A 23,686-nucleotide genomic window follows, 5' to 3' on the forward strand; every position below is an offset into this window, starting at 1 on the left:
AAACATAGACCACTGGGGCCTCCCCATAGTGAGGGGAAGAAGCTAAAGGGGAGGACACATGACCCACGAGCATGCTCCAATACGTCTGTTAGTCTATAAGGTGCCAGAGGACTCTGCCATTCTCTACTATGAGTATCATTTAGTGGTCACATGTTGCATTAAAGGATAGTGCTGTTGATGTCATGATCAAGAGTTGTTTAGTAGGTAGCCTATTGTGGAAACAGGATATGAAGCACAGAATGGTATTGCTGTCATGCAGACACTATTATAAAGCTTTGCTACTTAAATTATATGACTAACAATTGTAGGATAGGAGCCAAAAATGTGCACATTTGCCCACAACAAATGATGCAAGCCTCTTTGTTTCCCCAAGTTACAATTAAAGGGCCATATCCAGTCCTCTAATGTCAATGGAAGAGTCAGATGAGAAACAAAGGCGGGATATGGCCCACAGATAACAATTTTTTAGATAACTATGTGAAGAGCTATGTGAAGAGATCTTCATGTAAAATGAATCTAGAAATAGCCAGGTCATGACATTTTGAAGACTGCGGGCAATATTTTCCACTGACTTAGAATCATAGAATCATAGAATATCAGGGTTGGAAGGGACCTCAAGAGGTCATCTAGTCCAACCCCCTGCTCAAAGCAGGACCAATCCCCAATGTTTGCCCCAAATCCCTAAATGGCCCCCTCAAGAATTGAACTCATAACCCTGGGTTTAGCAGGCCAATGCTCAAACCACTGAGCTATCCCTACCCCCTATTTCTTTTCAAATAATTGTTTCAAGATGACAGCTTTGACCAACTCTTGCTGCGGTCAGCGCCTCTCAGTGTCCAAACAGCATTAGAATATGGGATCATGTTGTAAAGGAATAGTATGAGAATGATGGGAGAACTGCAAAATGTTTGGAGGTTTGATGCAGCTGACCATTCAGACGTTTGGATGATTAGCTCCCTCTATTCACTCTGTCCTTTTGGAATAGAGCTCTCCCAAAGCAGGCCTCCTCACACGGTGTTAATCTTTGCCCCTCCCTTCTCTGCCTACTCCCTTGTCTATTTTCACCATGTTCTACGTTTGCCTAAGGGCTTGCCTAAATGCAGAGTTGCGCCAGTTTAGCTGTACTGTATTGAAAACTGTTAAATTTGTAATCTGGCACTTCAAATGTGTTTCCTCGTCCTGCTTGCAGGCTAGGGGCTCTCTAGGGAAGCAAGTGATCTGGGCCTTGCAGCAGTCAGTCTACAGCCGGCCAGTGTAAAGTGGGGTGAGTTATGCCTCTGTTTTAGAGAGCAGCCTGCTTTCTCTCTTGCTCTGTTTTTGTGTTCTTGTGGGGTATTGTGCTGGATTCTAAGACATAAAGTGGTGTTATGACACGAGTGTCTTACAAGAGTGTTTTATGTTATCTAATTTATCTGTTAATATGCCAGGACCATGAACTAGAGCTCTGATTTTAAATCAGCTTAGTTAAACTGCTGCAAAAGGCTGTGTAGACCCTCTTATTTGGGTTTTCACCAGGCTTATTTCAGTTTAGCTTGAACTAATAAGGAACGGGTTTAAAGTAAACTAAAATAAGCCATTTTAAAACTGAAATAAGAGTGTTCACACAGGGGTTTGCACCAGTTCAACTAAACTAGTTTAATTAAACCGGTGCAAATTTATGTAAACAACTATTAATTTGCTTGTAAGTTCTTCAGGGCAGGGACCAGGGTTCTTTATTAAATCTCTGTGAAGTCCCATGCAAAATGCTGCTGCTATATAAGGGTCAGATTCTGACATCTGTACAATGAGCAATACCTTGCTTTTCAAGCAGGTTCAAGTGGGACTACTCACAGAGCGAGGAGCTACTCACCAGGAGTAAAACTGGAAGATTTTGGCCCCAAATCTTTCATAATAGTAATAAAGATACCCACTGCTTCCTGTTTTGATGAAATCAGAAATATTCTACCGGAAGTCTTTTAATTGTATTTGAATATTTGTAGTTTCTAGCCTGGCTGAAAAAATACAGGCATACACACATTAAAAATAATACATTTATAAATAGTTATTGAACTTGTAGCACCTTCTGTTCCATTTGTTTCAAGGACAATCCACTTAGGTCACTAGTTCAAATCCACCCACGGTCAGTAGTGACCAAAAGTTGTTTGGTGTGTTGTAGGCTCTGCCAGCTCCTAAGGGTGCGAACTCCATTTTTTATCTTCTCCACGGGTTTTCCTTTGTGTCCCTCTTTTGTCTCAGGCCACCTCCTCTCTCTCTTTCCTGTCCCTTTTTCTGACTGGCTCTTTCCCTTTAAATTGTTTCTCTGCCTTTGTTTCTTTCTCATTCCAACCTATGTATTTCTGCTCCTTGTGCTGCTTTCCTGGGTCAGAGGCACAGCATGTGGGAAGGCACAGGTGCCGACCCTGTGGGGGCTCCAGGGGAAAAATAGTGGGTGTCCAGCGCACACCAGCCACAGCTGTTTGGCAGCTCAGGGAGGGCTTGAGGGAGGGCAGAGAGCAATGAGTAGTGGGCTGGTGGGGCCTTGGGGAGGGGGCAGAGTGGGGGTAGGGAGAGGGGTGGTGAGAGCGGAGCCTTGGGAAGGGGGGGACAAGGACAGGGCTTCAGGGGAGGGAAGAGGCGGAGCAAGGATGGCGCCTTGTGGGAAGGGGCAGAGTGGGGATGGAGCCTCGGGACAGAGCACAGGTGGTGCACCCTTGGGGAAAACTTAAAGTCAGTGCCTACGTGGGAAAGGAGCCTGAGCAGAGGAATAGAGACATACCTTAATATGTCAAACCACCCCTGAACCCTACCTCCACTGTACAACTCCACAGTGGCTGGGATCCCCCCTGAACATACCAACAATAAGAAAAAGTCAAGGTAAGAAAACTGCCCCTTCCTTCCACTTCAGCCATAGATAAATCCAACTCTCTATGTTGTTAATCTGATTCATGGTCCAGCATCAGACTCTGGATGGATAGGGGGATGGGGCTTTTGGATGAGCATTCTAACCATCCTCTTCCTCAATCAATTATCATCTGTCAGTCATCATGATCATCATGTGCTGAGGAAACTAAGAATCATCCAAAGACGGATGAGCTCATGAATAGCAATTATTCAGAATTGCTTGAAGTATAATTATGGGCAGAAAATTTCAGGTTTCAGAGTAGCAGCCGTGTTAGTCTGTATTCGCAAAAAGAAAAGGAGGACTTGTGGCACCTTAGAGACTAACAAATTTATTTGAGCATAAGCTTTCGTGAGCTACAGCTCACTTCATCGGATATATTTGGTGGAAAATACAGAGGGGAGATTGATATACACACACAGAGAACATGAAACAATGGGTTTTATCATACACACTGTAAGGAGAGTGATCACTTAAGATGAGCCATCACCAGCAGCGGGGGGGGAGGGGGGGGGAGGAGGAAAACCTTTCATGGTGACAAGCAAGGTAGGCTAATTCCAGCAGTTAACAAGAACATCTGAGGAACAGTGAGGGGTGGGGTGGGGGGGAGAAATAACATGGGGAAATAGTTTTACTTTGTGTAATGACTCATCCATTCCCAGTCTCTATTCAAGCCTAAGTTAATTGTATCCAGTTTGCAAATTAATTCCAATTCCGCAGTCTCTCGTTGGAGTCTGTTTTTGAAATATTTTTGTTAAAGAATAGCCACCCTCAGGTCTGTAATCGAGTGACCAGAGAGATTGAAGTGTTCTCCAATTGGTTTTTGAATGTTATAATTCTTGACATCTGATTTGTGTCCATTCGTTCTTTTACGTAGAGACTGTCCAGTTTGACCAATGTACATGCAGAGGGGCATTGCTGGCACATGATAGTATATATCACATTGGTAGATGCGCAGGTGAACGAGCCTCTGATAGTGTGGCTGATGTGATTAGGCCCTATGATGGTGTCCCCTGAATAGATATGTGGGCAGAGTTGGCAACAGGCTTTGTTGCAAGGATACGTTCCTGGGTTAGTGGTTCTGTGTTGTGGTGTGTGGTTGCTGGTGAGTATTTGCTTCAGATTGGAGGGCTGTCTGTAAGCAAGGACTGGCCTGTCTCCCAAGATCTGTGAGAGTGATGGGTCGTCCTTCAGGATGGGTTGTAGATCCTTGATGATGCATTGGAGAGGTTTTAGTTGGGGGCTGAAGGTGATGGCTAGGTGCGTTCTGTTATTTTCTTTGTTGGGCCTGTCCTGTAGTAGGTGACTTCTGGGTATTCTTCTGGCTCTGTCAATCTGTTTCTTCACTTCAGCAGGTGGGTATTGTAGTTGTAGGAATGCATGATAGAGATCTTGTAGGTGTTTGTCTCTGTCTGAGGGGTTGGAGCAAATGCGGTTATATCGTAGAGCTTGGCTGTAGACAATGGATCGTGTGGTATGATCTGGATGAAAGCTAGAGGCATGTAGGTAGGAATAGCAGTCAGTAGGTTTCCGATATAGGGTGGTGTTTATGTGACCATCGCTTATTAGCACCATAGTGTCCAGGAAGTGGATCTCTTGTGTGGACTGGTCCAGGCTGAGGTTGATGGTGGGATGGAAATTGTTGAAATCATGGTGGAATTCCTCAAGGGCTTCTTTTCCATGGGTCCAGATGATGAAGATGTCATCAATGTAGCGCAAGTAGAGTAGGGGCATTAGGGGACGAGTGCTGAGGAAGCGTTGTTCTAAGTCAGCCATAAAAATGTTGGCATACTGTGGGGCCATGCGGGTACCCATCGCAGTGCCGCTGATTTGAAGGTATACATTGTCCCCAAATGTGAAATAGTTATGGGTGAGGACAAAGTCACAAAGTTCAGCCACCAGGTTAGCCGTGACATTATCCGGGATAGTGTTCCTGACGGCTTGTAGTCCATCTTTGTGTGGAAAGTTGGTTTAGAGGGCTTCTACATCCATAGTGGCTAGGATGGTGTTTTTAGGAAGATCACCAATGGATTGTAGTTTCCTCAGGAAGTCAGTGGAGTCTCGAAGATAGCTGGGAGTGCTGGTAACGTAGGGCCTGAGGAGGGAGTCTACAGAGCCAGACAATCCTGCTGTCAGGGTGCCAATGCCTGAGATGATGGAGCGTCCAGGATTTCCAGGTTTATGGATCTTGGGTAGCAGATAGAATACCCCAGGTCGGGGTTCTAGGGGTGTGTCTGTGCGGATTTGTTCTTGTGCTTTTTCAGGGAGTTTCTTGAGCAAATGCTGTAGTTTCTTTTGGTAACTCTCAGTGGGATCAGAGGATAATGGCTTGTAGAAAGTGGTGTTGGAGAGCTGCCTAGTAGCCTCTTGTTCATACTCCGACCTATTCATGATGACGACAGCACCTCCTTTGTCAGCAAAGGTGGCACTTTCTTACTCAGCAAATCTGTTCCCTGTGAGAATTCAGGTTTCCATCTGCTGACAAAAAATGTTTTTTACTGCTTCTTACTCTTGTTAGATCTTCAGAGCCAATGCAGCTATGACAGAGTGAGCTGGATTCTATTCTGGTTCATGCATTATCAATAGACTTGTTAACTAAGTTCCAGTAGAAGCTTCTTTTTAGTAGTGCTGATGCCTGAAACAAAATGGACCCCATTTTGACTTTTACATCTCAGTTTCTCTCTAAAGAGCTGGCCTGGAGAAAAATGTCGTTTCATTAGTAAGTTGATTTAGCTGGGTATGATGTCACTGAGAAATAATACACATGTAGCTCCATGGTGGCATTTCTATGGCATCAGTTTTCAGATTATAATCACAAAGCTGGTGTGCAGAGAAAAAATGTGGGTACAAATTTTGCAAGCACAAATTATATCTGCAAAAAGGGAGCCAGATGTTTGCAAACATAGGTCAAAATATCGAACAATGTGGTGACAAAAACAGCCCAAAAGATTCCCACCCCAAACAATAGCTTTATATTTTCCCTGCAATCACACCTTCAGGCAGAGGGTGTGACTGAAGAGATGAGCCTTATACCAGCCTATATATGATATACATTTGAATGGTGGTAAATATATATGCCATCTTTAATCACTTCTGGAGATGCTTTTTATCTGAACCACTTCCACTATTTATATCCATAGCTGGATCAGCATCTCTTTTGGCCAAACAGCATGGAGTATCATTAACAGTGACTCCATATCCTGCCTTTGCCTTAATGGAAGCCAACCCATTGGAGATGGGATGGGAAAATATGGATTTAAGAATAACCTGTATTAAAGAAAAGAAGAGCAGGTGTCTATGTTTAGCTGCCTGAGGCTTCTATCACCGGACTAAATCAATCCGTCATAATGGAATTGAGCTTTATCTAATTACACTCTTTGTATAATGTGAGCAGGTGGCAAATTCCATGGTAAGTAAAGGGTGTGGAGCTGCCCTGCGGTGGCTCACAAGCATGAGTACCAGCCTTAGGGCAGGAAACAGGGCACAAACCCCAAACTGGTTGTGAGTTCTATACTTAGATTTCACCAACCAATTATCAAGTATGGACTCCTCACACACTATAACAGCCTTACTATGCAAAAAGAAAAGGAGTACTTGTGGCACCTTAGAGACTAACAAATTTATCTGAGCATAAGCTTTCGTGAGCTACAGCTCACTTCATCGGATGCATTCGGTGGAAAATACAGTGGGGAGATTTATATACGCACACAGAGAACATGAAACAATGGGTTTTATCATATATGATATGATATCATATCATGTATGATAAAACCCATTGTTTCATGTTCTCTGTGTGCGTATATAAATCTCCCCACTGTATTTTCCACCGAATGCATCCGATGAAGTGAGCTGTAGCTCATGAAAGCTTATGCTCAAATAAATTTGTTAGTCTCTAAGGTGCCACAAGTACTCCTTTTCTTTTTGCGAATACAGACTAACACGGCTGCTACTCTGAAGCCTTACTATGGAGTCACAGACAGTCTCCTTGGGTACTCTGACCTAACTTTCTCCCCATATAAGCTTGCCTTTGTGATAGATGGTCCCTTATGCCAAAAATCACAACAATATTCAGGTTACTGCCAATCCTAAAGGAACAATCATTTACCTCCGGCCAGTTGCACTTTAGATCTTACAACAAAGACAACATTTGTATCCAATCCTATAATAAACTAACTAATACTTTATTAACTAAGAAAAAGAAATGTGAGTTATTTACAAGGTTAAAGCAGGTAAATATACATTCACAAATGAGTGCCAGTCTTAAGTTTTAAAAGGTAATAGAAGCTTCTATAATAAGCAAGTTCTATGTCTTCTTTAGGGCTAACCCAGGCCAAGCACTGGGGATCTTTTGCCTTATGCTTAGTAATCCTTGGCCCTCAGAGTCCAAGCATCATTAAAGATACTTTCTTCTTGTAAGGAATTTTTATCCCCTTCCCCACAATGTTCAAGCTGATGGGATGAGTTCACGCAAGTTCATGAGTCTCCTCTTCATGGAAGTGGGAAGAAATGCATTTAACAAAGACTTTGTTCTTTGATGTATCACAGTGGCTCATTTGGTTTCAATGGGCCTTGTTGGTGGGCTGGCCTAACCCCTTCTGTCACAAGCCAGCATTTTACATTAATGTTTCTTTCCAGTTTGATGGCTTACACAATTACAGAGGATTACAATGCAAACATTTTATATCACGTTATTAGGTAGAGATAAGGTAAAGATGGTAAAGATGTTATCAGTGAGATTAATACTTGCAACATCCTATAAGCATTTCATACATTCTAAACTCTAACCACATTTTTATAACTCTAATACCTATTTTAACAATACTAATACACAGGTGAGCCAGACTGGTCTCCAGCTATGTATTTGTCAGTCTTCACGTGAGTCCTATGGGCATTTGCATGAGCTAGCAACTGGTCTGCCAGAGTCATGAAGGATTCTTGTAATTCACTCCACATGTTTGCTGTGTAAGTATTTGTATTTTACTTGTGGCTATGGACAGTTACATGAAGGAAACCGGATAGTCCTGTTAGAATAACCAGTAATGTGAAATCAGTAAAGTTAAAAATGAAAGTTGTCATAAAAGAGAGAGACTTCTTGAAATCTCACACAAACAGACCTGGATTTCAACCAGCCCTTCACCTCACATCTCCACTTGAACTAAGACAGAGGACTAGGACCAGCCGAGTGGCATGGCACTGTAATAGTATAATGAGATGGGCTGTGGAACACTTTGGCTCAGAACTCTGTTTCCCCAAGCCACTGAAAACCAGAGGTGTTATGCTGATGACACATTTGACCTGTGAAAGAGGCCTGTGTATTGGACGGGCAGTGGCACAACACCTGCTATCTGATTCTCCGTAGCAGAGAGTGGGTACTGCATGGAATTATTAATACCTTCCATCCACTATAGCACAGAAATTAATGCACAGAAACAAAGCTACTATGTTACAAATAAAAACATTAGTGTGAGTGTCAATGACTCTGAAGATTCTTTGGCACACGAAATTCTGGATGCCTTTCCAGACCCATCAACAGCACATTGAAAGGTCCATAATTTTCTAATTTCATTAAAGGAATTTTAAAGCAATTAGCCTGTGTTCTTCCTAATGTCCCCACACACGCTTTCCAGGCCTCCCCTGGCCCTTCTGCATAGCAATGATGTAAGGACGCATTCCGTTCACGTTGAAAGACTGCATCGATCCTAGCTGTAAACAACAGCTCAGCTCACAGAGATCTTGTTTACTGTTGTAAGGCTGATAACACTCCCAAAGCTCTTAATTAGTGTAATTTCTTAATTTCACTCTACATGTGGGCCAGAGCCTCGGCTGGTGTAAATAGCTGTATGTCCATAGAGGTCAATGAAACTATGACAATTTATACCCGCTGAGCATGTGGCCCATATATTTTTTATTGAAAAGCAGTAAATATTTCACTGCTAGCCCTGCTGATAATTATGGCTTGGTCTGGGCTGCGAAATCATGCTCTCTTTTTATGTATATAGGTGGTATTTTTGGATATACTTCCACAACTCTCCTCCTGGAGAAATCCTTCATTTTCTCCCTCTTCTGCCCTGCACCCCAACGCTGTCCCCTGACTCAGCTTCCTCATGATTTGTTATTATGGATGCTGCTATTCTGTCCCAGGACATTTTTATGCTTCAGCAGAAGCATAGTGATGAAGGGGATGAAGCAAAGGAAGTTACTGGCATTACATTTAAGATTTTTTCGTGCTTTCAAACTCACACCTACTTTTGTTCACAAGAAATACCAGCACTGGAGAACAATCTCTAGTGCCAGATCCAGATTGCAAAATCCAGTGCAATCTGCAGATGACTTCAGAATGGGTTGTCCTTCCACATACAATTCAGGAAAGGAAAACAACGAGGAGTCCGGTGGCACCTTAAAGACTAACAGATTTATTCGGGCATAAGCTTTCGGGGCTAAAAAATCCACTTCTTCACATCTGAAGAAAAATCGTGGATTTTTTACCCACGAAAGCTTATGCCCGAATAATTCTGTTAGTATTTAAAGTGTATTTAAAGAAACTGACAGTATGTTGAGGAGCAATCTGGGAAGGAGGAGCACGGCCAAGTTGAGGTGTATGGGAAAGTTCTCCTTATTTGATCTTTTTCCAAATTCATCAGGGCAGGCTAGAGAAGGGACAAAGGTTCCAGACAGCACCAGTTGGCTTATTCTTACTTCTAGTGCTTGTTATCATCGAGGCCTCAACCCCAGATTCTTCACTGAGTATGATGCTGTCTAGCTAGCAACAGCAATGCTCTTTATTCTGACTACCCTAACTCTCTCTATATATATAATTTGTATGTATTTAATGTGTTCATATGCTTGTGTGTGTATTTCTCTCTATAGCTCTGTGTGTGTGTGCATACATTTCAAATAAAAAAATGTCAGTGACAATTTTAAAAAACATTTCATCTTGTTTTTGATTAGCTAGGGAGCTGGCAACAAATGTCAAAATTCAAAATTTCAGACTTCAATTTAAGAGAAAGGAGAAAATAATCAGGAACAATTTCCCCCAAATGATGTCCTGTTTTTCAACCAACTATACAATTAAGTTAAATCTTCCCCATGTATCATTTGGATTAGAATCTGGTCTACCTACCTGCTTGATAAAAATCGTCCACCTTCAAAATGTCTCAAGTTGAGCATCCAAAAATTGAGGCACCCAAAATCACTAGTCATTTTTGACATATTAGGCTATATATATATATATAATTTGTATGTATTTAATGTGTTCATATGCTTGTGTGTGTATTTCTCTCTATAGCTCTGTGTGTGTGTGCATACATTTCTATGTATGTTTATGTGTATAGACATACGTTGCTTGCACGTGCTAGGATCATCTAGGTATATCTCATCAAATACATTTCCTGCCATTGCAAGGGCCTCAGGCCTAGGTCCTTCCTGTTCCCTGCCAGTGGCACAAAATTGTTTAGCATCCTGAGGGCTGCAGTACTTTAGTCTAATCCAGTTTACTGGGCTCAATACAAGGGTAGCTGCATGGGGTTTAGAGGCCCGTGATATTCAGGAGGACAGACTAGGTAATCTACTGTGCCCTTCTGGCCTTAAACTCTATAATTCTGTGTGTGTGTGTGTGTGTGTAAAATGCACACACACCTTGTCAAATAATATAAATTTCCAATTCATGCAGGGGGATTTTATACACACAATTTCAGTTGCTACAGGTACTGTCCAAAAACTAAATTTTTAATTTCTCCTTGAGACCAGCCAATTTGAACCCGAGGTCAATAAAGGGCTGGTCCTGCACCAATGAAGTTTATGGGCATTTTGCCATTGGTGTCAATAAGCACAAGATCAAGCCCAAAATGCCTGTTCCCTCTTCCTTTATTGTACGTGTTTGCAGGTGCTGTTCTTGTCAGTTGCTTTACATCTTCTGCAAGAAAGTCCTGAAGAGGCTGCTGCATAAAAGTCAGAGTGTGTTGTATGTTTAACCTGTTATTAATTACTTGTTCATTACAGTAACGGCTGTTGCTCTATCTGCTCTTGTGATGTCAGCAGACTCAAATGCTCGTTGTTTTCTGCAGGCACGATCGCACACTGTCGTTTTTTTCTGTTATATTTTGTTACGTATCACTACTATTAACATTGTCAAGGCAGTTTCAGGTAAAATACAGCATTCAAAATATGCCCAGAGTTTTTCATTGTTCTATGGGCCAGCGAGTTCCACATTGTTCAGACATCTCCACTGTGTCTCTACTATACCAGTGTTTTAATTTCTGGAAAGTGGAACACAACTGATTTATTAGTGAGTGGTCCCAGTGACATTGCACATATAAAAAGAATACTATTGAAACAGTAGATCCCCAGCCCTGCTCAGATGGTGGCGAGAGGCTGTGATACTGGCTTAAGTGGTCCACAATGTTTGGGAGAATCTGTGCATGGTGTAATGCTGGCATATGCACTGCCCATGGAGTTGGCTGGGTGAGCTAAGGGAAGCAGGCTGCACTATCTCAAAGGATAGTATAGGATGCAAGGTCTTTCTGAGTGCCTGGCGGGTGCAGCAAGAGATTGGAACTCCTCAGGCATAGTATAGAGCAGGCCTGCATAACTCGTAAAGCAGCGAGGACCATATTACTCCAAAGAAAACAGCTGAGGGCCAAAACCCCCGAGCCCCGCGGAAACACCCCCCCCCCCCAGCGCTGCCCAGCCTCGCAGAACACACCCTCCTTCCCCACCACCCAGGACCGGTGCAACTTCCACCTTGTGCCCACCCCCGCCCCCCAGAGCCCTGCGGCAGCTCCCTGCCCCCCCCCGAGGTACCCCCCTGTGCAGCTCCCTGCAACCCATCCCCCTTGACCCAAGGAGCCATGCGGCAGCTCCCCCACCCCAGCTCACCTCTGTTTCGCCTCCTCCCCAAGCACGCCACAGCCACTCCACTTCTCCCGCCTCCAGGCTTGCGGCGCCAATCAGCTGTTTGGCGTTGCAAGCCTGGGAGGGAGAGAAGCAGAGTGGGATGGCGTGCTCAGGGGAGGAGGCGGAGCAGAGGTGAGCTGGGGTGGGGAGGAGTTCCCCTTGCCCCACCTCACCGCTTGCCTACTCACCTCCCGCGGGCCGCACCGTGAGCCTACGCGGGCCACATACAGCCCGTGGACCGTACGTTGTGCAGGCCTGGGATAGAGAGACAGGAGGGTATTAGTTTCCTAATATAAGATGAAAAAGCCTAAATCATCTTGTTTACTTTTGGAAACTCTTCCTTAGGGTGATAACTTTTTGCTACTTTCCAGGCCACATGGAGTTGATTCCCTACTAAATTACTCATCTCTGAAAACCAGGGACCATAAGGACACCTTTCATGTGTGGATAGCGTCATGAACACAGATCTCTGCCACAACTGAGCTCAGGTAACGTTATCCGATTTTGAGGGTGGGGGTCGTGTTCTGTGGCCAGTTTAATTGAATTTGTTATTGTAATTTCTGGTAGAGGTGCCACTTTATGTGTGTATATATATATATTAATATATATATATTATGACAAAGTTCCTGCACTACCTTGGTGGGTCTTGCGCTTATTGGCGGATTTGCTCACCTTGGAGCTTCACGGCAGCCCTCAGCTTGGCCATTTTTCTGAATTCACAGTCCAGGTCGACTCCTCCTGTTTCTGACCAGGAGTTAGGAGGATTTTGGGGGGAACCTGGGCCCACCCTCTACTCCGGGTTCCAGCCCAGGGCCCTGTGGAAAGCAGCTGTCTAGAGTGCCTCCTGGAACATCTGTGTGACAGCTACAACTCCCTGGGCTACTTCCCCATGGCCTCCTCCCAACACCTTTTTTAGCCTCACCATAGGACCTTCCTCCTGGTGTCTGATAATGCTTGTACATCTCAGTCCTCCCACAGTCCACGTTCTTACTCTCAACTCCTAGTGCCTCTTGTGCCCAGCTCCTCACACGCACACCACAAACTGAAGTGAGCTCCTTTTTAAAACCCAGGTGCCCTGATTAGCCTGCCTTAATTGATTCTAGCAGCTTCTTGATTGGCTGCAGGTGTTCTAATCAGCCTGTCTTAATTGTCTCCAGAAGGTTCCTGATTATTCTGGAACCTTCCCTGTTCCCTTACCCAGGGAAAAGGGACCTGGTTAATTGGGGACCCATAGCTCTCTCTTTGATTACACTCCAGTAGCCCTCTGGCCTGGAGGGAGAAGGCTGTTACTCCTGCTGCTAAGCCCTGGGCTCTCCCTGCTGATCCAGCTGCTCCCTAGGTTGGGCCAGACACCACCCCCTCCCCATTCTCTCCTACCTGGTTGCTGGACCCCTCCACTCCCAGGTGTTGCTACTGCTCTAACTGTAGCCCCTTGGGGGGGAGCCTGCTGGCCCACTCCCCAGAAGGGAGGAGTGAGGGACCCCAGCCGTTGCTGCTGTAGACACCACCACGTGAGAGGGGTCCTTTCTGCCTACCCGGACCACCACCTGGAGTTCCTGGAGCTGCTGCTGCTGTGGAGTCTGCTGCCTGGAGCTGCTGAAGCCCTAGGAGGAGAAGAAGAGGATCATCTACCAGTGAGGGAGCACCTAGAGACTTTGCAGACCACCGTGGAGGGGGCCCTAAGACTGAATAACTTTCAAACTGTGCTCTTGTGGTGGGGGTCTTGACCGTGTTTCTAGGGACATGGGGTGTGGTGTGGAGCTGCCCCCCGATCCATCTGTGTGTCCCCCCCAACCCCCACCAGTACCACCACTGTTGCCCCCTCCACCACCCCCACTGGCTGCTTACCATCTGCCTCAGCTCCTGCCTCTGGGACTCCGCTGCTTGCTTGGCCGACTGCGCCCTTTCCCCACCTTTTGGGCCTGAAGCAGCAGCCAGCCCAAACTGACTCTTTGCAAGCATACATAGGGTGCACGTGCCCCCCCATCCCCCTGGACTGGACCCCTTTAGTGAGCCCCGGCTTTGTCCACCATTACTTGCCCCATTTTGCCCCTTGCAGCCTTTTTGCCCTCTCCTTTACCCCAGCACCTCGCTGGCTTCAGTTTTGTTTTGCCTGCCCCATCCTTTTCCCTCTGCAGCTTTTGTTTGTTTGCCCTGCCCCAGCCTCTGAAGCTAGCTCCTCAGTTCCCTGTCCTGCCTCCGGACTGGTTCTCCCCCCTCCCCATGGGGTACCCCTTCCCTGATTGGCCCCTTACCCAGTGCGCCCATGCCCCCACCCATGCGCTTGTGCTCTTCCCCTGTTTGAGTTTGCCCCCTTCACTGCACCCCCCCAACATTCTTGTGACCTCCCTCCCCTAGTGCAGCTAGAGGAGCTGGATTCCTATACTGAGTCGGTGACTGTCCCCTACGAGCCCTTGATACCCCCCCCATCTGGCCCCCCCCTTTTTGGCGCCCTTCTCCCCTGCCTGCAGCCTAGTGGGGAGGAGTGGTCGACCTGCCTCCCCTTTCCCCTCCTCTCTCTGGTGTTTTCCTCTCCCTCCCTGCTTATTATGGCAGGGGACATGACGGGTGGGACCCCTCCAGCAGCCCCAGATACCCTTCCCCCGCCTGCCCCTCCATCACCACCCCAAGCCTCTACCTCACCCGCCGCTGCCACACCACCTGCCCCTGCCAGGGCGCCAGCAATAGCGGGCACCGGGGTGACCTCCGCTGCTGCCATGCCTCTTGCCCCCTCGGTTTCCAGGGGAGTCCCCCCAGCCGGCAGGAAGGGCCAGGGGAAGAAGAAGGGGAAGGGCCCCGCCAAAAAGACCAGGCCCTCCATGGCAGGGACTGCCCCCACTGCCGCAGCCCCGCCACCAGCCACGGCCTCCCTACCCACTGCTCCCTCCACCAGCTCTGTGGGTGTCCCTCCCCCCGGCCACCAGGGCGTACGTCCAGGTGGTGGCAGCCCCCCCAACCTGCCGCTACATCATCTTTCCCACCCACCATCTCTGCTACCAGCTATAGCGGCCGGGGCCCCTTTCCCACCATGACCAGGAAGCACAGTGTCCGTTGCCTCCTGGTGCCCACCTCGCCCCACGTGCAGACCTATGTGCGGGCGTTGGCGAGGGTGGTGGGGCCCACGGCCATTGTGGCGGCCTCCAAAATGTATGGCAAGGTCGTCGTCTTCTTAGCAGTGGAGGCCGCCGCCCAGGAGGCGGTGGAGAAGGGCCTGGTGGTGGGGGGCATGTTCGTCCCACTGGAGCCACTAGAGGACCTGGGTGTCCACCTGGTCCTGACCTCCGTCCCTCCCTTTCTTCCCAATGCCACCCTGTTACCCGCCCTCTCCACCCTGGGGAAGCCCGTCTCTGTCATCAGCCATCTCCCGTTGGGCTGCAAAGACCCCGCCCTCCGTCACGTCCTCTCGTTCCGCCGGCAAGTGCAGCTTCAACTGCTGCCGGCGGCGCGCGACGGAGAGGTGCTGGAGGGGTCCTTCCTGGTCCCCTACCAGGGGGCCCATTACCGGGTGCATTACTCCACGGGGGGGGTCCAATGCTACCTCTTCCGGGTGATGGGTCATGTCCAGAGGGACTACCCCTTGGCCCGGCACAGAGGGGCATCTGGGACTCCTGAGCCCCGGCAGGGCACCGGCCCCATCATCGCCGGCGCGCCTGGCTGCCCGGCACCCGAAACCATCCCTCCTCCTTCCCAGTCCACCATTGCTCCCGCTTGGGCCCAAGGGGCACCTCCCCAACTATGCCCAGACGAGCGGAAGAGCCCTGCCCCCGCTGCTTGCAATCTGGTGGGGCCTGTGGAGGAGGGTGCGGCAGGGACACTGCCGAGCATGGGAGAGGCCCCACCCCAAGGGGAAACTTCCCTCCCTTGTGCTGCTCCACCATTACCTCCTCGAGTCCCTGAGCCATCGCCTCTGCCCCCTGACACGACCCCTGCTAGCCAGCCCTGGATGATGCCATGGAGGGCTGAGCCCTAGTCCAGGGGAACCGGGGCAAGAGGAAGGCTCGAGCTCCGCTCCTCCCATCTGATGCGGAGGCCCCCCGGAAGAGGGGCACCGATGCCGAGCCTTCCGCTCTACCCACGGGTGTGCTCCATCCACCAGTGCTGGCTGGGGAAGACGTGGCAGCACTGGAAGGCAGTATCTCCCCTCCATGGGAGTCCCTCCCCTCTGAGGCCCCCAAGGGAGCCCCCCCTGCCCTGGCACCATCTGAAACCTCAGTGTGCCCCGAGGCGACCATCGTGTCAGGTGCCGGCGGGGAGAATCCCGGGGTGGCAGAAAATGATTTCCCATCCATATATGAGGAGATCGAGGCCCTGGGTCTGACCCCGGTCACCCAGGGGGAGGACGACCCTATGCCAGTGGGCCTCGATCTGGGCGACTTCACTCCAGCCCCCCTTTCCCCATGTTCCCTCCCCCTAACCGTTGCTTCCGCTCCCACCTCCAAGGAGCCCCTGGACTCCTTCATCAACCCGGCTGCAGATGGCACCCCGCTGAGGGCCACCGAGCCTGTTGAGGTGACGGCCAGTGCCATGCGGCCGGGACCCGAGCCACCAAGGGCACCCCTCGTCGGTGAGGAGCATTCGACCTCCTTCCCAGGAGAGGGCCCTACAGAAGATAGTCCACCTCCTGATGCCGTGGCTGCCAAATCCACCATAGAGCCTGTGCCCGGCATCACTGAGAGCCCTCTCCCCGCCCAGACTCTCACCTCAAACCCTACCCCTGCCCCTGTCCCCGTCCCTATCCCGTCCACCTCCCGAGATGTTATTGCCGCCCCTGGGGCTGTCTCCTTCCCTTTTCCAATAGATGACCCCCAAGGAGCGGCCTTTGTGTTTACCCATCCCAACTCACCAGGGGCTGCTATCCTCCCTCCGCTGTCCCCTATCACCCTAGGGTTTGAGGCGGGCCTAGTGGCGCCAACCCATCAGGAGCCCTGTCGGGGGTACGCACCCTGTCTGCCCTTCTCGGTGGGCCACGGGGCTGTACCAAGGGCCCCGTCAGGGAGTAACCAGGAGACCGTAACCCCACCCCTACATGCACTGTGAGAGGAGGTGGGGGAGTTTTTAGAAGACGTCCATGGCTCCCGCAACAAAGTCCAGCTTGCTCTCCAGTGATGGGGGGACTTTAATCAAATCCTCCGGGCCTCAAGGGCCCTCATGGGAGAGGGTAAAAGGACCAGGAGGCAGGGCGCTGTGGCCTACCAGCAGGTCCGCCCCTTCCGTGATTCCTTACTCACCTATGGGTAGGTCACGGACTGCTGCACAGCCCGTCAGGAGACGCGAGCGTCCCTTCCAGCAAGGATCCCCCCCAACCCTCCTCATGGCACCTCTTACCATCGCAACATTGAACACCCACGGCTGTAGGATGAGTGTCCACAGGTCCCAGGTGCTCTCCTTCCTTCGGGAGGGGGGGTACTCTGTGGTTTTCCTGCAGGAGACCCAAATGGATCCAACCGCCGAAGACAGCTGGCGGCTGGATTGGGGGGACAGGGTCTACTTTACCCATCTCACAGTTCGTATAGCTGGAGTGGCGACCCTGTTCTCCCCCGACCTACGGCCTGAGGTGCTGGGGGTCACCGAGTCTGTGCCGGGCCGCCTGCTGCACCTCCGGGTCCGCATGGAGGGGCTCGTAGTCAACCTCGTCAACATCTATGCCCCGGCAGCGAGCCCGGAGTGGCTGCAATTCTATCAGCAGGCGTCCGCCTTCCTCGGCACCTTGGATCCTCATGAGTGCCTGGTCCTGGGAGGGGACTTTAACATCACTCTTGAGGAGCGGGACCGCTCGGGGACCGAGCACAGCCCGGCCACCATCGCCGTACTCCAGGAGATAGTTGAACACCACTCCCTGGTGGACATCTGGCGCGACCACCACCCGGATGACACTTCCACGTTCACCTTTGTCCGGGTGGAGGCCCATCAGTCGAGCCACTCCCGGTTGGACCGCATTTATTTATCACGCTTCCATCTTTCACAAGCCCACTCCTCCAGCATCCGGCCGGCCTCATTTTCTGACCATCATTTAGCCACTGTGACAGCCTCCCTCTGTGCGGAGAGGCCTATTGGCATTTTAACAACAGCTTGCTGGAGGATGCGGGCTTCGTGGCGTCCTTCCGGGAGTTCTGGCTGGCCTGGTGAGGGCAGTGGCGTGCCTTTCCCTTGGTGTGGCGGTGGTGGGACCTAGGGAAGGTGCACGCCCGGCTCTTCTGCCGTGACTACAGCCGGGGCGCCAGCTGACAGAGAGATGCAGCGATAGAGCAGTTGGAACGGGAGGTCTTAGAGCTGGAGAGGCGTCTGGCCGCCAGTCCCGAAGATCCGCCCCTCTGCGGAGCGTGCCGGGAGAAGCAGGAGGAGCTCCGGGCCCTCGAGGACCATCGGGCCCGGGTTGCCTTTGTTCGATCCCGCATCTGTCTCCTTCGGGATATGGATTACGGCTCCCACTTCTTCTACGCCCTGGAGAAAAAGAGGGGGGCTAAGAAATATGTCATCTGCCTTCTGGCAGAAGATGGCACCCCCCTCACGGATCCGGTGGAGATGTGCGAGAGGGCGAGAGCCTTCTACGCAAGCCTTTTCTCCCCGGATCCGACCGATCCTAACACCTGCAGAGTGCTCTGGCACAGACTCCTGACGGTCAGCGCGGGCGACCGAGACTGGCTAGACCTGCCTCTCACTCTGGCCGAGTTCTTGGAAGCCCTCCGCCATATGCCCACCAAAAAATCCCCGGGCATGGACGGGCTGACCGTGGAGTTCTACCACGTGTTCTGGGACGTCCTCGGCCCAGACCTAGTCACCATCTAAGCCAAGTCTCTGCAGAGCGGGGTCCTCCCTCTTTTGTGCAGGCGAGCTGTGCTCGCCTTATTGCTGAAGAAGGGGGACCTCCGCGATTTACGAAATTGGCGTCTCGTCTCGCTCCTCAGCACGGACTATAAAGTCGTGGCAAAAGCAATCTTGCTGCGGCTAGGGTCCGTGCTGGCGGACGTGGTCCACGCAGACCAGACGTACACCGTCCCGGGCTGCAGCATCTTCGACAACCTGTATCTGGTCCGGGACCTTTTGGAACTCAGGTGTAGGGATGGTCTGTCGTTTGCCCTCCTGTCCTTAGATCAGGAGAAGGCATTCGACAGGTTGATAACGGGTATCTCCTGAGCACTCTGCAAGCGTTTGGCTTCGGACCCCAGTTTGTGGATTTTCTCTGGGCGCTGTACGCCTCCGCAGAGTGTCTGGTCAGGCTCAACTGGACCCTGACCAAACCGGTCAGCTTCAGGTGAGGAGTACAGCAGGGGTGCTCCCTCTCGGGCCAGCTGTACGCTCTGGCGATCGAGCCCTTCCTCTATCTCCTCCGAAGGAGGTTGACAGGGTTGGTGCTGTGGTAGCTGGAGCTGCGGCTGGTCCTGTCGGCGTACACTGATGACGTGCTCCTTGTGGTCCAGGACCCGGATCATTTGGCGCAGGTGGAGGCTTGCCAGGCCATCTATTCGGCAGCCTCCTCCGTGCGGGTCAACTGGGTCGAGCACTGGCTTGGTGGTAGGGGACTGATGGCAGGCAAGCTCCCTCCCACCCGCACTTCAGGCCATCCGGTGGAGCACGGTTCCGCTGCTCTGTCTCGACGTTCACCTTTCTGCCACGCATCCTTCTCCGCCAGAGAACTGGCAGAATTTAGAGGGCGGGGTGATAGAGTGGCTCCAGAAATGGACAGGACTACTCCAGTGCCTCTCCCTTTGAGGAAGACCACTGGTGCTTAATCAACTAGTCCTGTCCATGCTCGGGTACTGGCTCAACACCCTGGTCCTGGCCCTGGGTTTCCTGGCCAACCTCCGGACATCGATTCTGGAGTTCTTTTGGTCAGGACTGCACTGGGTCCCTGTAGGGGATCTCCATCTACCTCTGGAAGAGGGAGGGCAGGGCCTGAAATGTCCTCTTGCTCAGGTCCATGTCTTCCATCTCCAGACCTGCAGAGGCTCCTTTATGGTGCAGGTAGTCCGGCGTGGAGCATACTGGCACATGCCTTCCTGCGCTGCTTCTGAGGGCTCCGATACGACTGGAAGCTCCTTTATCTCCATTCGAGAGGTCTTCCACGAGACCTCTCCTGGCTGCTGGTCTTCTACCAGGACCTCCTCCGGACCTGGAAACTGTTTTCAACGACCAGGTCCATGGCGGCCACCGAGGGGGCAGATCTCCTCGCGGAGCCCCTGCTACACATCCCCCAGCTCCGTGTGCAGGTGGCGGAGTCCCGCTCGGTGCGCCAGAGGTTGGTCCTGGCAGAAGTCACAAGAGTCGGAGACCTCCTGGACTATGACCGGGGAGACTGGCTGGATCCCCTGATGCTCGCTCAGCATATGGGGCTCTCCAGACCTTGTACTCCCTGGCGCATACTTCAGGAGGTGAAGGCCACTTTGCCGCCCACTGCTTGGGTTTATCTTGACCAAGTCCTGCACAAGGGCACGCCCCGCCCACCCGTTACCCCAGGCCCGCCGGACCTTTTAATTGGACCCCTGCCCCATGGACCCAACTGACCCCCTCACCCCTTCACTGTAAGCCGGCTGCATGAGATGCAGCCAGTCTGCTTTCAAACCGCGCCAAGAAAACATCTATACACGCTCGTGCTTCACACCCTCACCCTCGTGTCCCACCCTGATACAAAATGGCGGGACCTCCTGCCAACTTTGGAGAGTGAGGAGCCCCAGTGGGCCAGCTTATATTCCACCTTAGTCCCGAGGCCTGCCGGGGATGTCTGTTGGCGGCTCCTTCATGGAGCCGTGAGCACGGGCATGTTCTTGGCGCGGTTCACCTCAATCCCAGACACCTGCCCCTTTTGCGGTGTGAGCGGAAACCCTGGCACACATATACTTGGAGTGTTCCAGGCTGCAGCTCCTATTCTGGCTCCTCACCAATATTTTATTGTGCTTTTGGTTGCACTTCTCCCCTCACCTTCTTATCTATGCACTCCCTATCCATGGCCCCACAAATCACGGGATCTCCTGGTCAGCCTCCTCCTGGCCCTAGCTAAAATGGCCATCTATAAAACCAGAGTGAGGAGGTTGCTGATGGAGTCTCCTGTGACCGTGGGGCCTATTTCCGATCCTCGGTCCGTTCACATATCCGGGCAGAGTTCTTCTCAGTGGCATTCTCTGACTCCCTTGATGCCTTTGAGGAGCAGTGGGCGCTGTCCGGGGTTCTCTGCTTGGTGTCCCCATCCGGTTCCCTTCGTTTGACCCTTTGACCACACTCCTGTCCCTGTTATTTCATTAGTTGTCCCCTGGAATTTTTTGGTATCTAGGACCTGTGGATCCCCCTTTTAGGCTGGGGGGGATCCTTTAGCAGTGGACAGGCTTCGCCCACCCACTTCCCGGATCCCAATAGGATTACTCTCCTATAGCCATCTGACCTGACCCTGTCATAATATATATCTATATCTATATCTGTCTATATATGTATATAGATATATCTGTATTTTGTAAGGATGTATTTGTACCAATCTAAATTGATCTACCATTGATATTTGTCCCAAACACCCACTGAGGTTGTGATTTATTATAATCCACCTGCTACATTTTCGGTGCCTGTCCTTGTGCTTGTAAATCTGTGCTTGCTATTATGAATGTGTCTGGTGTGAAGTGGAAAAGTCACACACTGGATTTGAATGTTAATAGCATTCCAGATGGCCCAGTCACAACCATGAAGGTAAGGTAAACACAGCCATTAAAAGATAATAGTTCCAAGGAGGGAGGGGGAAGGTTAACCAGTGATCCTTAACCTGAGTCATTCAGGATGTTACTGCAACTTCATGTGCCCAGTCGCAGTTAGCATTTCAGTTGATCAGGCTTCCTAATACTCACCAGGAAAGGGGCTGGAGAGGAAATGGCGTACTCTCTTCAGTCAGGAGTAATCTTCCTCACATGGTGAGGAGATGCTATAAAACAGCTTTCCAGGGAGAGAGGGTCCAGGCAAGCTGGCTGGAAGGGAAGAGGAAGGTTCTAACTGGAGATGCAGCCTGCCCTGAGGTTGGGTCCTGAGCATGATCTCTTCCCCGGGTAACCCATATTTAATACTGCTCAATGGCTTGCATGGCTTTGCTCTGATTAAAGGACAGTGCTGGTTTGAAGGAGCTTTCTCTATTGCCCACCTCAGATGTTTGATATTTAACTTCTTTTTATTTTGGTTCTTCATCTCCTGTACTTCTTTAAAATAAGTGTTGCTTTGGTTTCATATGATATGAATTGGCTCTGACTGTTTTCTAGTGGGGGAATCAATAGTTGGGGCCGGATCCTCAGCTGGCATAAATCAGCATTTTCTCCATTGAAGTCAGTGTTGCTACACAGATTTGTGCAGTACCAGCTGAGGTTCTGGACTGTAATATCCTCAGAGAATGAAGGACAAAGGAAAGAAGTGAGTTACTGGTCATATAGGAGAGAGAAATGGTGGCTTCTATTTATGAAGGATGTCAGAGAGGCTTCTGTGCGTACAGTGTGGGCACTAACTATACAAAAAAACTTGTAACTAACTTGGTACCATCACAGCTGTCAATAGTACTTCTACTCATTGAACAAAGGTAGAATACAGTTTTCGTTTGCCTCTCACTTAGTATTATTATTAATGACCATTTATTATTTTTAGTACAGTAATACCTACCAACCCCAATCACAGATCAGAGCCCCATTGTGCTAATATTGTACATGCATGTTGCACACTGGTGTAATGCCACTGGTTGCAATAGAGTTGATTCTGATTCACAGCACTGTGAAAAGAGAATCCCCTCCATGGAGTTTTCTGTTTTCTTTACCAATGTAATAGCCAATACATTCACCCCTTGGTTTTTGCATGAACCCCTCGTTGACTTTATGGGAAGTTCTGTGCATGGAAGAACGGTAGATTGTGGTCAGTACATACCAACTGTGGTTATTACTTGTTTTGACTTGGGGCGGGGAAAGTAATCTAAAATATGTTCATATCAGTGTCAATTCAGAGCTGTCCTTGAGGAAGCCGAAAGCATGAAATAGGCTCCTTACAGTTGCTTTCTTTATTTCCAGAGTGGAATTGTAAAATGGATTTCAATCATTCAGAAACAAACTCTGTCCTGCAGAATTTTCTTGAGATGTATGTGGAAGAGAGGAAAAGCATTAGACTCAATAATTTCACCAGCCCGGCCTTGAAGGAGCAAGAGGAGATAACGGCCTCTTTTTACATCCTTATCATCGTTGGATTTTTTGGCTTCCTCCTTTTCTCCCTGATGATCAGCAATATTGTTTCCAACAAGCCTGAAAACTACATTGACTATCTCTATTCTGGGAAGTTTAACAGCCAGGGAAATGAAAGAGGACTTCAGAGAAAAGAAAGCAAAGACACATTGGTAACGATTAGCGACGAAGTGATGGTGGACCCCAGCAACACTAGGGAACGGCAAAAAACTGACAGTAATAACAACGAGCTTGAGACGCCAAACCAAGAAGCAGTTCAGAGAAATGTATGAAAGAGCATTGATGGGCCTTTTTTAAAGAAGGAACAGGAATCAAAGAGTGATTTTATTGTTCACGAAAGTGAGATACTGGTAGCACTGTCTAGTGTCAGGACATAGCCCAGCCCGGTATTGTGCAAGCTTCCCCTATGCAGCTGTGAAAGCACCTCCACAGTCCTGAAGTGCAACATAATGCCCCTGTGCTGCCAGTGCTGGGTCTGTGCAGACGTGACTGGAAATCAAGTCCCAACTCGTGTGACTCTTTTATATTCTCTTTTCTAATGTGTTTTTATAATGCGTCTCTCAAAAGAACGAAACGCCTCCCTCCTTTATGCTCCTGTCTTGTCACTGCATGCACTAGTGGTTTTTCTAGCCGTGTTGGCATTATTATTATTATTGTTCGTCATTTATTTATTTGGTTAGCATCAACCATCTCTTCATGGCTGTATGCTATACAAAAATAAAGACCACCAACA

The 23,686-nt window shown here is 49.6% G+C and overlaps 1 long non-coding RNA gene across 2 annotated transcripts; it reads left to right on the forward strand.

The window, feature by feature from the left end:
* The first annotated feature begins 1,119 nt into the window (after window positions 1-1,119).
* Window positions 1,120-23,684, forward strand: LOC122458666. Of its 2 annotated transcripts, XR_006278803.1 has the most exons (4): window positions 1,120-1,264; window positions 2,808-2,853; window positions 12,142-12,258; window positions 22,786-23,684. It is a non-coding gene; the product is annotated as an uncharacterized LOC122458666 (long non-coding RNA). The 2 variants fall into 2 exon arrangements; XR_006278800.1 differs by lacking the exon at window positions 1,120-1,264 and having other exon boundaries at window positions 2,658-2,853.
* The last annotated feature ends 2 nt before the right edge of the window (window positions 23,685-23,686 follow it).

Source organism: Dermochelys coriacea, chromosome 1 (assembly GCF_009764565.3).
Source record: "Dermochelys coriacea isolate rDerCor1 chromosome 1, rDerCor1.pri.v4, whole genome shotgun sequence".
NCBI lineage: Eukaryota > Metazoa > Chordata > Testudines > Dermochelyidae > Dermochelys > Dermochelys coriacea.